Source organism: Teleopsis dalmanni, chromosome 2 (genome assembly GCF_002237135.1).
Source record: "Teleopsis dalmanni isolate 2A chromosome 2, ASM223713v2, whole genome shotgun sequence".
NCBI lineage: Eukaryota > Metazoa > Arthropoda > Insecta > Diptera > Diopsidae > Teleopsis > Teleopsis dalmanni.
Genome location: NC_051847.1, coordinates 151,518,882 through 151,535,467, shown reverse-complemented (window position 1 = coordinate 151,535,467; position 16,586 = coordinate 151,518,882).

Genomic DNA, 16,586 nt, shown 5'->3' with positions numbered 1-16,586 from the left:
AAGTTTTATAACTATTATAATATGATTGCAATAGTAGAGTTCATTCACTCATCATGAAATGGATATTTTATTTAAAAGAAGTTACTGATGACTTAATCCTAATTCACTGCAATCATAACTTCCTGAAGAAAGAAGAAGAATGATTACAAATGTTCTAATACTTGGATTAATATTATATCCATTAACCTATGAAAAAGATGTTATAAATACAAATTCTTTTTTGTATTTATTTTATATAGATTTATATATATATATATATATATATACTATTTTAATTTTTAAATTTTTTATACTTGATATCATTTTTTTAAAACTTCAACTCATTCAGTATTATATTTTTACGCTTGGAATGTGGGAGGGTTAAGAGGGATATATTTACCTACTTTCTTTAATCAAAAGAAAGATGGTAAATTAAAATTGATGTTTTAATATAGCTGAAAAAAAACAATATTTATTTAAATATTGTATATTAAAACATCAATAAAATATTTTAAAACAACAAATACGGCATCAACTTCATTACGAAAATCAAATTTTATATAAAATCCCAAAATAAAATATATACGATTTATATATCCTTCATGACCAACATTTTTACCAAATTACCAAATTTTAAAAATGAAATAAATTAAACTGGTTTAATGGAAACAGCAAAAAATTAACACATTTCGGAGCAAAAAACTAGCAAAAAAAATTTTTTTTTTATATATTACAATAAAAATTAAGTAATATAATTAACATTTCATACTAAATGTTGGTTACAACAAAATTGAATGAAAAAATAGTACAAATATTTTTTTTTTTTTCTTAAAACTAAATATACTTCACCAAAAAATGTTTTCACAAATATTTACTTTTTATATTGTAATTAATTACATATACATTCAGTTTCTTAAAACCTTGATTATAATTTACTTTAAATTAATTTTAAAAATAATTGAAAACTATTTTTAAAAATAATTGAAAATTATTTAATACAATAAATTAAAATTTTTTGTATAATAATTGAAAATTATTAATAAAAATAAAAAAAATTATTTATAAAAATAATTGAAAATTATTTATAAAAATAATTGAAAATTATTTTTACTAACAATTCGAAATTGTAATAATGAAAAATTTGTAATTAGTTTAAAAAATAATTTAAATATATTTTTAAAATTATTTAAAAATTAATATATATTTTAAAATTATTCTCAAAATTAATTGAAATTATTTTTAAAATTAAATGAAATTATTTTTAAAACTAATTAAAATTATTTTTAAAATTAAATAAAATCAATTTTAAAATTAATTTTGAAACTAATAAGAATTAATTTTAAAATTATTTTAAATTAGTTTAAAATTAATTAAAATTAGTTTTAAAACTATTTGAAATTATTTTTGAAATTAATTAGAATGAATTATTTCTGAACTTAATTAAAACTATTTTTAAAACTAAATAAAATTATTTTCAAGAATAATTCAAATTATTTTTAAAATTAAATGAAATTATTTTCAAAATTAATTAAAATTATTCTTGAAATTTAATAAAATTATTTTTAAAATTAATTAAAATAATTTTTAAAATTTATTCAAATTATTTTTAAAATTAACTGAAGTTATTTTAAAAATTAATTTTAATTATTTTAAAAATTATTTAAAATTATTTTAATAAATAATTTGATATTTATTTATTTAAATTAGTTTAATTCTTCACTGAATGATGGTATCTTTTGCACTAACGAAAAATTAAAATTTCTTAAAATAAAAAACTAATACTTTTTAAAAACATATTATTTGGATTATAAATATATATTAGATTAGAAACAACTCCGACAAATGCAACACAAAACGTTTGGAGTCACTTAACATAATCAAACAAAATTTTTACAATAGTCAAATTTAGGCAAAATAAAATTTTAAAAAATTTAAAATTAAAATTGTTTAGGCTTATCAATTGTTTTGGCTTGAAGATAATATAAACAAAATTATTAAAAATTAAATTGTTTGAAAAATAAATAAGTTTTTATGAAAAAAAAATTTACCAACGGTGAGTTTCCTAATCTAAAAAATTAACAAAAAATAATTGGCATATTAAGTAAGTTTAGTGTGTAAAATAAAAAATAATATAAAAATTTGAAAAAAAATTTGGCAAAAGAAAAATTTTCTTCTTAACTACTCTTTAGCTTATATATATATAATTTATTTTCTATTTACGTATATTTTTATTTACATAAAAATTAATATTTCATTTGTTTCCTAATTTTTAATTTAAGTTGAAAAGTATTGTTAATGCCTTTTTGCAATTTTTTTAATAACTTTTTTTAACACTAAAAGTTATTTATATATTATATATAACTCTACAAATGTAACTGATTTTGTGATAGAAATTTTTAAGAAAAAAATATGTACATTATTTTTCGGGAATTAACCAATATAGACGTGCAGCAATATTTCAAGTCAAAATAGAAATGACAATATTGCCACGTTTATACAAAATTATTAAAATAGTGAATTTTAGAAAATTTTGAGGCCAATTAACAATAAGAAATGAAATACAAATGAGGTTTTAAAAAAACTTTTGGAAATTATTTAGGCAAAATTTTATTAAAAAAAAATTACGAAATTCAAAATTTATAATAGCAAAAATAAAAAATATTGCATTTTAAAATTAAGTTCATTTTTAGTTAATTAATTTTGGTAAAGAATATTTAAGTTGTTAAATTATTGTATAATGTAAAAAAAATTATATACTAATATATTAAATCATAAATATTAATATTTTAACAAACATTCACTTTGATTAATATTTAAAAAAAAAAACTAACAACTTTTCAGTGACAGTAATATTACAAATGTATTAAAATAAGCTAATATATTTAACAATAATTATAAAAGTAGTACAAACAACTTTTTATGTAAAACTAAATTATTGAAATATATATATAAATATATATTATATATATATATCTATATATATATACAACATACACAAACAAAACTACACATAAGACGTACACTAAGAAAAATTTGTTTAAATAATAAAAACTGTTTATTGCATAAATGAAACAAAAATTTCATATAGAACATTAAATATATTTAAAACACTACAACAACAATAAACATTTTATACATATATACCAAGTAAAGCAAACGTTATTAATTAATACTTAATTATTTAAGACAAAATAAAATAATAAAGCATACAAAACAACAATAAAACAAAAAACAAAAATGGCTTATTCATTGTTATTATTTTCCAAATTGATATTATTAATTTTAATTTTAACAATATTATTTATTAAAATTAATATTATAAATTTTACAAAAAACTACAACAGATTTTCGCTCTACAAAATTATGGGTTTGGGAATTTTTTGGGCAATCACAATTTTGGAGTTCAATGTTAATTTATGGAAATTACAAAATTTTGGAAAAGAGTAATTAAAACATTTAAGTTTGGTTTTAATCAAGCGAAAATCTGGAAAAAAAGTAACAACTCGGTAAGGTACACAGAACAACAAAGGCATTAAAATAAACACGAAATACTGTGAAATGTTGCTTAGAAACACTTTAATCCTTCAAGTTTAGAAAAAATGCAAACTTTTCGTTTAATTTTTGCTTTAAAACGCAACTGAACAAACGAAAATTTGACAGCGGCAGGAACAAGGCTACATTAGTGTTGCCAAGTTGCTGAATTGCAAGTTTTTCATTTGACAGCTTTGCAAATTTTTCGCTTTAATTTTTTTTTTTTTTTTTTGAAAAAACGGCGAATTGGCAAACACAAAAGTTTTCGCTTTGGTTTCATTGTTTGGATTGGCGTACTTACACTGGTATTTGGCATAACAGCAAACACACACTCACTAACACAGCAACAGCTCACTTCAAAATTGGTAATGTATGAAGACATTTTTAAATATATTTATATGATATATAATTTATAATTATTTTTTATGTAAAAATTATTTGAAACACTAATAATCAAATTACAAAAAAAGTTGTTTGCGTTAAAGGCAATTCATTCGAGTTATCGGTAAACTAACAAAGTTTGGCGTACTCCGATTTTGGAACTTTAAATTCAAACACAATAAGTTACCACAAACAATGTTAGACTTTGCTAAATTTAAAATTTTTTCCATGTACTTAGAACTGTAAGTATATAACCATAGACCATGCAAAGTTTTTCATAATTATTTTGCAACCATTTTCTTTTACTGGTAACTCAATAAAGTTTTATAATAGAACGAAATGTTGTTCGAAAATGAACTGCTTTTTAAAACACGAGCAAATAGCGTTTTAAATAAGAACTATATTTTATATATTGCATAAATCATTCTTTAATCATTTGAAATGAATATGTTTTTTCGTATCCCTATATACTTCAGACAGATTTTTTCATGATATATAAGCAATGGATAGTTCATTAATAATATGTTTAAAATTATTATAGAATATACGTAAATACCTTCAAAACAAATATTTAAATAAAATTAATTAAAGAGTTTTTACCATATACATATACTAGGTAAATAATTAGAAAAATTAACAATACTTATATATTATTTCAAATATTCAGTGTTCAATAATCTTCAAACTCTTTATAGTTTCATGTTTAATATTTTTCTTATCTTTGTGTATTAAGCTAACAGGACTCATTTTCTTAAACAAACTTTCATTACATTTTAAAAATATTAATGAAATATTTGAAGAAATATTTCATCAAATTTTAAATTGATAATTATAAAACACTTCAACTAATCTTATTAATTAAGTTTAAATAATAATTATGATTATTTTTAAAAAATCTTCAATTATTTAAAAATAAAATATTCAATTGAAGAAATATTTTGTTTCTAAATAAATATTTACTTATATACAAATATTAAATATTTATTTATATTCATACCTATATTTATTATATATATTCCTAATATAAATTTTATGCAATTCAATTTACACACTTTAAAACAGTGGCGGACCCTAATTTTAAGTACTTACTTATCAAATCAAAGTCATTAATATTAATGATAATATTAATATTATTATTAATATCATTAGTATAATATTATCATTAATAATGATAATATTAATATTATCATTAGTACCCTGTGAAATATTTAAAGTAATTTCATATAATAAATATAAAAATAAATTTTTTTAAATTTATTTGTAATGTTTATTTTATTCAAAAAATACTGTTTTCATAAAATTTATAAAATTTAGAAGAAATTTCGAAATTTTTTTTATAATAATTTAAAAAACTAATATCACCTTTATTTTCACATTCACCATCATTATGCTTTGTTCAGACACAAGTTGATTTAATTAAAATCTTCATATGTTCTGCATTTGATTTATATGAAGATTTCTCTTTCATACAAAAGTCAATTTTAAATGTGAAAATAAATGAAGCCATTTTCTTGCATTTGAATTTAAATATAAATGAAATGAATTTAGATCATTTTAACTGCTTCGTTTTTAACTAAACAGTTAAACTGCTTAGTATGAACAGTTTAAAAATATTTTATAATAATAAAAAATTTATTTATACTAATAATGAAAAAATTCGCCCTGTCTAAACATGGTATTAACTTTACATATTTATAATTTTTTAAATGTCACGCCACTGTTGAAAACTATAAAAAAAACTCAAAAACTGATTTACATATAAAATAAATACCAATATTGACCGAACAAGGAAATACTATTTTGAGCCACTAACAGCCGAAAAGTAACAATTACAATTTTATAGACAGTTTACACAAAATTATTAATGCAATAACGAAATCTCAGATAATTTGAGAAAAATATTCATCACCAGCCAAAAGAAATAATATCTACAGAATATGAATAACCAAACAACCTTCTTCAAAAATATAAATAAACAAATAAAAATATATATGAATATTAATGCATATATTTATATATATAAATGTATTAAACATGTTCACATGTGCAGTAAAAAACGAAAATGAAAATTTAAGTATAAAAAATCTTTAGAATTTCCGTCTTGATTACATATATATACATATATAATAAAAATAATACATGTATTACAATATTTTAAATGTAAACAAACAACAGCATGCAAATTAACATTTTAAGTTTGTTTTAAAGTAATTTAAAAAAAAAAATGTAATTGATACAAGTTTTCCATTTAAAGAAAAACCATTTTAGTAGACAGACGACAAAATAGCAGCGATGCCATAGAACACTGCAGCCACCAGAAATTAGCAAGAAAATAGAGAACCCAAAAACGAGACATCCAAACCAATAAACAGCAGATGTGAGCGTGACTTACAGCAGCAACAACAACAGCAACAACAGCAGTTAATTGTTTATTAACAAATTAAGTGTCAATAAACAATTTTACAGTTTTAAACAAATCCAGCCAATAACAGCAACAGTAAATAGTAAACAATTACTCAAAATAAACAGTAACAGCGAAAAATAAAACCAATACTTACAACAGCAGCAGAGCTAAGTGAATGACAGCAAAAACAATATCTTTTTGTACTACTTATAATTAACAAAAAAAAAATATATATATAAATACATACATATTGATATCGCCGTAAATATGCAATAATAATATTTAAACGAAAAAACAATTATTTAAATTATAATTAAAATTGAAAATTAGCCAATCGCATAGAATTGTATTGTTAATTGGCTACTTTGTACATAAATTACGTATAAAAACAAACAACAATAAAACAAGCAGATTTCTACACAGTAAAAATCTACAACACAGCGAACAGCATCTTTAAAAAAAATAGTCACATTTTATATATATATATATAAATATTAAATAATTAAATTGTAATATTAAGCTTAAAATACTAGTAAAACATAGCAACACAAGCAAAATTTCTTTAAAGAATCGTAGCATACATTTAGGCGCAAATAATTTTTAAATTCGAATTCAAACCAAATAATTCAGAATTGAATGCGAAAAAAGGGGTATATATCAAAAAACAACAGTAATAAGACAAAATTAAAAATTATACCATTTCAATACTTTGGCTAAGCACTTTTCAACAAATATATGAATTAAAAAATTTCGATAAAAATTTCTAAATTAAATAAAAAAAACGAATATAATATAATATAATAATAATACATAAAATATTTTTAACAATTTCATTTAATAATTAAACATCCTAAGTTCATAAATAAGTCTGATCACAAAACAGTAAAAAACGATATGCAAACAAAACAAAACAAAATTACACATAAATAAGCAGTTTTGGTATTAAAAACAAAATTTAAAAACAAAATTTAAGTAAAAAATATTTATTGAAATTAAAAAAATATTTCAACAAAATAGAAATTAAATAATGATTGCGTTTTTTTAGTAGCACAAACGCAACACAACAAAATTCTTAAGCAAAAATTTCAAATCTTTTGGCCAAAAAACATATACAAAATTTCAAATTTCGAAAAAAAGTAATGTTGGTATATAAAGTTTTTATCACTTATTTCGAAGAACAAAATAACAGAAATTCAAAATATTAAAAAGGAAAAAGGAAAACAGAAAACAGAAAATAAAACAACACAAAAAAGCAAAGCATCATCACAAATAATTTTATGAGCTGCCCTCGAAGAAGCGTATAGATTCTGACGGGGCAGCAATCCTAAGTTCAGCATAAGTTTTATGCACTGCAATAGTAAAAAGCGTAGCTTACGTGAAGTCTACGACTTTTTAACCGGAATCAGTTTTCAAAATTATTCATTTAATTACGAAAAATTTTAGTTTTGCGATACATCGGAAATTGGTGTATTTTATGCAATTAACCATCCTTAGTTAAAACATTTTTATAAACATAATTTTTATTTAAACTTTTTATTTTTAACAATAATATAAAAATATTAAAATAATAATAGAAATAATAATAACACTAAATTATAATGTTTGGCTTACAGAGAGCAAATGAAAAGAGTTTTGACTGTCATAGTTGGTGCTATAGTAAACTCTAGACAAAAGTTATTATAAAAACTAAAGAACTTTCTTTAAAAATTTCATTCAGCTAAAATAGTATTTTTGCTTTATTTATACTACATATTTACTATGTTTAAATATTTGTAGACATAAGTATAGTAACTTAACAATACAACTACAACTTTGAAAGTGATAATTATATATGAGGTTCTGGAGTTTTAAACCAAGAGATAATATGAGGTTTTTTATAACTATATATTATAAACTACAGTTTATGGTATACGATTTAAAATTTATTTTTTTAAATCACATTAATATCATAACAGTCTGTATTTTGTTTTAAGGTTCTTGATGTACTTTGCACTACTTAAGCTTGATCACCAGCTTGCTGTTATTAATACCAACTAGTAAATCCTTAAGCTCCCAGTGTAGTACCACAATAATCTTTTGTACAGAAATTACTTACTACTTACTTTTTTATATTGTACACATATGTATTGTCCTTGATTGTGTCAAGTAACTGCATCCAGTCAACCTTATCCGCAGCTTGCTATTTACTGTTATTACTACTCCTAACTAGTAAACCATTAGGATCTTTGTGAAGCAGAGTATTACAATTATCTATTGCAGTAAATTAACACACTACTTAATTAGACTATACACATATGTATTATCCTTGACCATGTTTAATAGCCGTCTCCATCTAGCTTGATCAGCAGTTTGCTATCTACAGTTAATAATTCCAACTAGTAATTCTTCTTTTCCTTTTTCTTAAACTTCAAACCTATTAATCACTATAAACTGTAGTAGATATAATAACTACATAGTTCAACGCGATCTTCACAATTTTAGTCTTGGGATATATTATGTTGAGGCTAGTTGAGTCACAGCACTTGAGCACTTTTATTCTCTATTAACTACGAGGTTTCTTCATAACCCCTCTCTACGCTTTGACTGGATTATTGTTTATCACTTCATCAGACTAAACAATAATTGACCTCAGATCTGCATACATCCCCGAGGATCCTGTAACCATACTGAGATTCGAAAATACCGTGTTGGTTAGCCTGTCAGTAATTTCGGGGCTCTATCCTTTATGTATTTTTTGATCGGATCAATCTTGAGGTCCCTGAGGATGTCATTTGTCCTAATGTACCATGGTACCTTGAAAAGTCTTCTCAGAGCCTGGCTTTGTACAATTTCTAGCTGACGAATAATAGTGGATGAGGCTTTGCTAAACGCTACACATCCATATAGAATTGATAGTCTATATTCTAACTATTAAAAAAAAATTTTTAAATGTACACTGTTTTAACCTCTTGTAATAATTATTGTCATTACTCACATAATTTTTTGGAAGAAAAAAAAGGATTACTGGCTAAAAACATCATTTCGCTAGTTAATTTTAACATGAGAAGTACTTTCGTCTAATAGTTTGCAATATATACCAATTATTCAAACTGAAAACCCTCTTAAAACTCAAATTGCTCTATAAACAACATCTTGAAATTAAAGTTTGGCTATAAAAAACAAAAAAATTCAAAATTGTTTTGATATATATTCACAAACTGAAAAATAAATTCGTAACAATAACAAAAATGTTGCAATAATTAAATAAAAAAAATAATAATAATAATAACAATAAAGTAAATATAAAATTAAAACAATTAACAATAATAATATAAAAGTATTAACCAATAAATGCCAATTTTTGAATTTATTTCAACAAAACAATAGCCCAGGGGAAACATTCGCAACTCGGATGTGATATTTTTTATTTAAAAATTTTTTAAATGAAATATTTAAAAAATATTTATACAACACAAATTGTACATACGTGTACATGTTTTTTCATTATAATTTCAAACTATATATAAAATATCAAATGAAAACAATAATTTGTTAAAATTGACAATACGATACAAGCAAAATATAAACGAAGTTATCATATATAACGAATGAAAAATTATATACATATATTGAAAAATTAAAGAATACAATTAAAGAGAACTAAGCACTTCCAAACTGAACAACAACAATTTTTTACAACTTCAACATATCAAAACCAACTTTAATCATATAATATAAATATATTAATAAATTGAAATTTTTCTTTTCCATTCTACCATCCTAAGTTAAAATGAAAAAATTATTCAATCAATAAAAAATGCCTAATATTAAAAATAATTAATTAAAATAAAATAAAATAAAATATAACATAAACTGAAGCATAATTTACATATTAAACACATTTTTATTTACAACAATTTTAACTGAACAGAATTGGAATTTCTTTAAGAATTTCAATACTGCAACATTGTGCCAATATTTTAATTTGCAATAGTGAAATGTGCATTTTTGCACAAACCGGGATAATTTTATAGTACAACAAAACAAAATACCAAAAAACTTAAAAAAATAATACATATTTTTATATTAAAAAATACAAATAAACGATAAAAAAAAACGAAAAAAGAAAGAAAAGCAAAAAATACGCAACCAAAAAAAAAAAGAAACGAAAAAGCCAAAAACTTTATAAAAGTTATAAATCAATAATTAAATGAAATAATTTAAATATTTATATATATTAATTTTGTTTTTCATTTTTGTTACAATTTATAACAACAACAATTTATATTTTCATTTTCAACAAATAATAAAAAGAACAAAAACAACAACAACAAATAACAGCACTTAAACAAATATTAACAACTAATCGTTACTTTAAATACTCGTTGATAATTTAATGCTTATGTGATATTTTTGTTGCATACTTTAGGTGAATGAAGTAGGCAATTCCATCATTTTCTTCGTCATCATTTACTATTTTGTTTTAGCTCGCGCGTTTATTTTATTCAGATGCAAAGTAAATTTACTTTAATTTATTCTTTCATCTTATAATCTCTAGCTTATGCTCTTGAAATGAAATATATTTTTATTCCATTAAAATTTAATAAAATTTAATTTAATAAAATTCTCGCTAAATTCCAAGTCAAACTAAAATTATCAGCTCAATGAGAATATAATGTAGTAGTCTTCAGAAGTTTTAAACAAATAAAAATATTCCAGTTTCTAATTATATATAAAAATAACTATTAAGACCCTATGCTTCGCTGTGAGTTAATGGAATAAAAAAGAATAAAAAAACTGAACTTTCAATTAGTAATTCTAGTAACCAAATAATAATATGCTAACAATTTACTAGATCATAGAAATATTCATGGAATCATACATTTTTAGTAGAAAATATCAGTTACTCTATCAGTTTCCTACAAATGCTAACTAGTAAATTTTAGGTATTTATTAATACAAATAATCAATTTGAACAGATATGAAGAGTAGGTAAATATTATTTAGTTATTTCAATTTATAATTGTTCGGATTGATTTTATTTATTATAAAAGTCTTAAAGTGTTCTAGTTAGTACTTGTTAATTTAATAGCTTCATTGTCAGAATTTTAATAATTCATTATGTTATATTTGTAAGACAAAATTACTAGATTTTATTTATTTCATTAACTAGTTAACTCGTTATTTACTAGTTATTACATAACTCGTTTACTAGTTATCACTTGTAAATTTAATAGTGCACTAGTTGGAATTTTAATAATTCATTACACTATATTTCTAGGACAGAACAGGTTATTAGTTAATATTTCCATATATATATTGACTAATTACTGCCAATATATATTCAATTTCATTCAATACAGCAACATATCTCTTAACTTTTATATTTAAATTAGTAAAGAAATTTAACTAACTCTTTTCTCGTCATATTACAACGAGTATTTAAAGCAAACATCAATAAAAACCAACAACAAAAATAAGTGATAAAAAGTTCTTAATTTTTTAAACAATTTTTTAAAATCAAACTAATTGACAATTATCTTGAAGAATCAGACAATTGATATAAATGAAGTAAGAAATTGCGTGAATAAACTCACAAGTTTTTGTGAAATTTCGTTACAATGAGTAAAAGAATATATTTTTATTTTATTTATTCGTTTTTATAAAGTTGTCTTGAATTTTTTTTAAAAAAGACAACCAACAAAGCAATTAGAGAAACAATTATTAAGATATTTTTTTTTACCAGTGGTGCAAAATGAGAATAACTATTCGATGATATATGAAAGCGTCTTCAATTACAAAGTGTACAGGAAGTGTATTTTGTATATTATTTTGCAGCGCAGTTTAGGGCAATTAATGTAAGCAACAAGAAAATATGCAACTTTTTTGGTTTCCATATATACAAATACAAAGCAATAGATATCAGTAAAGATATATAAATAACATATATATATATATATGAATATATATATTACAGAAAAAATATATAAATGCAATAGCCCAGTGAATTTTTTTTATTATTACATGACGTGCATAATGATGCATAAACATATGATTTATTATAAACAATAAACCAAAAAATTGGCAATTTTTTAAATATATTTTTAATTGACTTTGTTGCTTTTACATGTGAAAATTGCTTAAATTGTAATAAATTATGATATACAAAATCACTAACTCGTTAGCTTGAAAGCGAATAAAACTGAATGAATCTTAAAAATGATTTATATAAAAATCAGAATTTTAAATTTAAACAAAAATGAAATATACAGAATAAATAAAAATAAATAAATAATTTTGCACCAACAACTTTTTTAACAGCAACATTTTTTATTTAATTTTGAGAGCCAACAACCACAATATTAAAAAAACAATAGTACAAAATAAGAAAATGAGAATAAGTAAAATATTAAAAATACAATGCAATAGCCCAGTGATATAAATATTTTTGTTTCAATTATTTTAATTTTCATTGACTTATTGTTAACGAAATTACAAAACAACGAAAAATTGTGCAGACGTAATACAAAATTATATATCAAAAATCTAAACAGTATTTATGTATATACATAAAAGAATTTTATATAACTAAAAGCCAAATGAAAAAATTTTCCATACAGCTACGAAATCATAGAAAAAAACGCAATTTATCCGAAAAAAATAGAGAAATCAGATGTCAACTACGAGATTTTTCAGTTTTTATATAAAAATCAATTTATTTTCAATAATTAAATTTTTTTTATTTCCACTGATTAAGCAAAAGTTGTTAAAACTTTTTTAAACCAAAAAAAAAAAAAAACGAATGGCATATATTAAAATATGCAAAGATATATATGTATTAATAAGAAAAAAAATAGTAAAAGTTAGTAAATTATAAAAATATATTAAATTTTATATAAAAAATAAATAATAAACATTTCAAAATATTTAAAATAAATATTTTTACAGAGACTGCAAACAAATGTGATCAGATATTTTTAATAAATAAGTTTTATGTAAAAAAAAAACCAAACTGAACAGCTAATATATATTTACTATATATTAAAAAAATACATATAAAATAGTTGAAAAATTAAGCTTAAAATTAAACAAAAAATATATATTTTAACAACAAACACCCATAACAGAAAATCAAAACAAAAGCTTAAAAACCGAGCTAAGAACTAAATAAATAATTTTAAATTAAAAATATTTTTTACAATAGCATAAAATAGTTAAAAACAAACAAATAAATGAAAAATGAAATTTTTTTAAAATGCAACTGAAAGCAGCATATAATAAAAATTATTAGTCTGCCTTTAGGCGTATTTTATAAAACATTTTCATTTATTTTTTTTACCGTCTCATTTAATACTACAATAGTAACATATGTACATATTTACATATATGTATGTAGCGTGTTTCTAAAACACAGTCGCATACAGTGAAAATATACAACCAAAAGTTGATTAAGTGCCCTACATACATTTTTATGGCAGGCAGCACATTGATCAATGCGTTAAGCCACTTTTTAGTTAAAGAATATTTTAAGTTATTTAAATGCAAACATTTTTTGTTAATTTTTAAATAAAAGCAAAACTTTTAGTTTTAGTTTTAAAGCAAAAATAAAAAAAAATTTAAAACCATTGAAAAGAGCAAGTAAATCTTAAATAAGCAAGGAAAAAAAATGTTTAATTTAAAGCAAGCGAAACGATTTAAATATATAAAGGTATTAGTTCAGTTTAGAAATACGGTACTTTTGAAGCAATACATTTGAACATATAGTTATGTTCAAATGTGATATATAAACGGTGATATATTCTAAAACTACTTTTTCATTACTTCAGTTATTAAATTTTTAAAAAATTTATATCTCATTAATACCACAACGAATTCATTATAGTTCTCAACATTATTTAATATTGGATTCCAATAAAATAATTAGTGAGCATCAAAAAAATTAATTATTATTCAAGAGTAATGCATTGTATACCAGGGTTCTTCCATTGGCAATCTTCCACATAAGCAATACAGTTTCATAAAATATAGTATTTTCGCTTTTACTGATAATTTTTTTGGAAAGATGTAGATATCGGATTATAAAAAATACTATATAAATGAAAATTTTCAAATGGTCCTCGTAAAAGACTTCTAATATTTTACATTTTGAATTAAGTACTCAAACTCATCTCTTTGACATTATTTGTATTAATAAAAAATTTAAAAGGAAATTACTTTTTCACTAAATGTTATTTAAATAAATAACTAATTACTAAATAACTAATTCTTTTCTGTGTCATTATTGGACATATTTTCCATTGTCGTTTATTTTAATTATTCCACTGGATGACAAATAATTTTTCTCATTGAAACTTCTTAGTAGATTATTTAATATATGAAACTATTATTATAACCAAAAGTGGTATTCAATGGTATGCAGTTCTCACGATTTTAACAAAAGAATAAATAAATAATATTGTTCTTTTAACATTTTCCCGACTTCATGAGATATATAGAACTATTTATGTAAAAATGCGAATTTAAATCACTTTAATCAAACACTTTTTCAAACTTTTTAGTTAAAAGAAGAAGACTTACAAGAACCTACAACCAAGATTAGTCGGACAGATTTTTCAATTTCTTGGAATAAATAAATCTCTTAAGTAATATTATATTCAACTTAAACGGAATAAAATAAAGGGGGTTCTTCTATTCCTATTATTTAAAAATTATAACAATTTACAAATTGTGAATTATTATATATATTTAAATATAATAAAATAATATTATTGATATTAAAATAATATCAATATTTTAGCGCAGCTTCGCCTGTACGGTTAAAATACATAAAATCATTGCTTCAAATTTGAGACGTTCAAATTTATAAGCCTGGGACTTGTTGCCCAAAAAATTATATACGGATTAATAAAACCAACAATTATTTTCATAGATCAAAATAAAATATTTGTTCTATCTATCATAATAATGAATATAATAGAACAATGAACAATAATGAATATTTCTATCATCATTATTGTATACCCTGTTTTATATATAAAAATATAGAATACTTTCCTGCTTACTATTTCTAGAACTAGTTTCATTCACATGGAATAGAACATATTTGAATCAGTTATCTTATATCTTTATATATTGGAGTCGTTAGCTTTTAAACATTAAAAACATTAAAATCTCTTAGAGAAACAATCACAAACCAACGAAATTAATGTAAGAAATTTTCAAACAATCATAAGAAAATTTAAAATATCTCATTTTTATTTATATACTGCAATATTATATGTTAAATTTATTTCATTTCAAGCAACAACAACCATATTCGGCCGTTATAAGATTTTCAGTTAAAAACCATTATTCTGCCAAAAAGTATCAAACAATTATTTAAACAATAGTGCCAGAAATATTTTTTATAATATATTAATAAAGATTTTTAACAAAAATATATAGAAAAACCAAAACAAAAACTAATACTAATAAATGTAGCTAATAAAATTTTAAAGAATTCAGAATCTAGACATAAACCGATGTGAACAATTTTACCAAACAAACTAAATAAAAATAGTTTCTATGTGCAACAGATATAGTCACACGTTAATATTTAAAAATTATTTGCGCCTAAATGAATGCTTTAAAAATAGTAATTTACTAAAAACCAGACAACAAACACTGAGCGCCGTACGGTGCACTAAAATCAATTTTCAAACATATATATATATATATATTTATATTTATAATTATTACTTGTAAACTGTAGTTGATAATTTAAATAATAAAATATAAGCAAATAAAATATTAATTAACAGGTACCAAAACTATAATAATTTTTCAATGGAAATCTAGCAGCAATCTAAACAGAAATAACCACAGAAAATCCTTTAATTTACTTTATGAAATAAAACCAAATAAACAGTAAATAATTCGAAAATTATAGTCAAATGCCAAACAAAGAAAAGCAAAATATAAATTAAATTTAAATTAAAAATAAAGTAATTAATTGTATTATGTTTTGCACCATCTTAAATAGTATTAAACTATATATGACTTAAAACATTTTTTTAAATGGAAAGCTTCTATTCAATGCATTAATACGCAAACATTTATTTTTAAAGTACATATATTCAAATTAGTAAAAAAAAATAAAAATTAAAATAAAAATAAAATAAAGTAAAAAACTAAAAATTATATATAAAATGCTGAAATGATACGAAAATAGTTACGATCCAGAAAGTATATGGCATTCGACCAGAAATATAAAAGTATAATATATAAATCTAAAACTTTATATATATAAAAAACCATAAAATGCAAAAAAAAA